Below are 1,266 nucleotides of genomic sequence, written 5' to 3'. Positions count from 1 at the left end.
TCTGGGCAGACGTCGTTCCCTGCATAACGCAAAAAGTGGCAAAGCGCTTTTGGGTTGAGAGGACGCAAGAAGGTTTTTGTTTTGTGCCTTGATGTCAAGCTGAGAAAGTATCTTTAAACACTCTGCTTAGTTTCTCGAGAGACAGCCAAAAAGCAGTTCCCTCCCTTTTGACTGAAGCCAGCTGAAAGGGGGTCTTGACAGAAGCACCTGGCAGCGGTGGGATTCGAACCCACGCCCCCAAAGAGACTGGAGCCTTAATCCAGTGCCTTAGACCGCTCGGCCACATTACCCGCTGTGTGTTGTTTCTTTGTCTCATTTCTTGCCCGGAGGAAGCCGGGTGGGTTTTGCTCTTGTCGCCCGACTTAGTGGCGTTATGACCGTGGAACCGACTGCACCTGCTTTTTCTGAGATGCTTCCCCTCTCATGGCGAGATCTCGACTTCTTTAACACCTCTGGATAAAGATCTTCTGTGGAGCAGGTTTCAGACCTCTGCGTACAGCACCCTTGATGTCATTTTATTTTTACAGCAGCCGCATCCGGAAAGTTGTGTCTTTTACATTTTATTTAAACAACAAAACTACATACAATACAAACAAGAGCACATATTACGTATCAAGAAAATCGTCAGGGGCACGTGCTATAATACAATTACACTTTATGAAAAACGATTACACAAGGTAAATAAAGATAAGGTCCGCACAGCTTGTTCTTACATTTCAAAAGAGTCCGTAAATACCCCTTTACATCTATTTTGAACTGTTCAAACGTAGGACTCTTCCCAGACCATTTCACTTTATATCACATTCCTAAACGAGGATGCATCTCCTGTTTTAGAACTATTTTGGGCGGTATGGCTTATACAACACACCCACAGTATTCTAATGGTGGACTGCAGATCTGTGCTATAGTTCAGTTGAATTCAAAGGATCCAGCAATCGTACTGGATTTGACTGGGATTCTGAAATGTCTCTTGCAAAAGTATTCGGGTTTGCTTGAACCTTTGATAAAAAAAGTGATCTGATCTGAAACTACCCAGCTTAAAAACTCTGAGGTAGTTGTCACTAAACTCGGACGTGATGTGGCACACATGTGCCATGTGCCTTTACTTTTGTAAAAAACTGGTATCGGGAAAAGTTTCTTAATATTTCTTTTGATTAGCATGCAAGAAAATGTGTTCATTACCTATGGAATTTCCCGCCAGCGTGGAGTTTGAATTCACAACTTTGAGACTCAGTGTTCAAGAGTCACAGAAGAGGTCGGCCTGGT

General features: G+C 43.4%; 1 non-coding gene across 1 annotated transcript; it reads right to left on the bottom strand.

Moving 5' to 3' along the window:
• Nucleotides 1-208: 208 nt before the first annotated feature.
• On the bottom strand, nt 209-290 carry trnal-aag (transfer RNA leucine (anticodon AAG)). The gene has a single exon. It is a non-coding gene; the product is annotated as a tRNA-Leu (tRNA).
• Between the last annotated feature and the right edge of the window lie 976 nt (nt 291-1,266).

This window comes from Lepisosteus platostomus, chromosome 5 (genome assembly GCF_059453375.1).
Source record: "Lepisosteus platostomus isolate fLepPlt1 chromosome 5, fLepPlt1.hap1, whole genome shotgun sequence".
In the NCBI taxonomy this organism is placed as follows: domain Eukaryota; kingdom Metazoa; phylum Chordata; class Actinopteri; order Semionotiformes; family Lepisosteidae; genus Lepisosteus; species Lepisosteus platostomus.
This window is presented reverse-complemented; position numbering and strand designations above follow the sequence as displayed.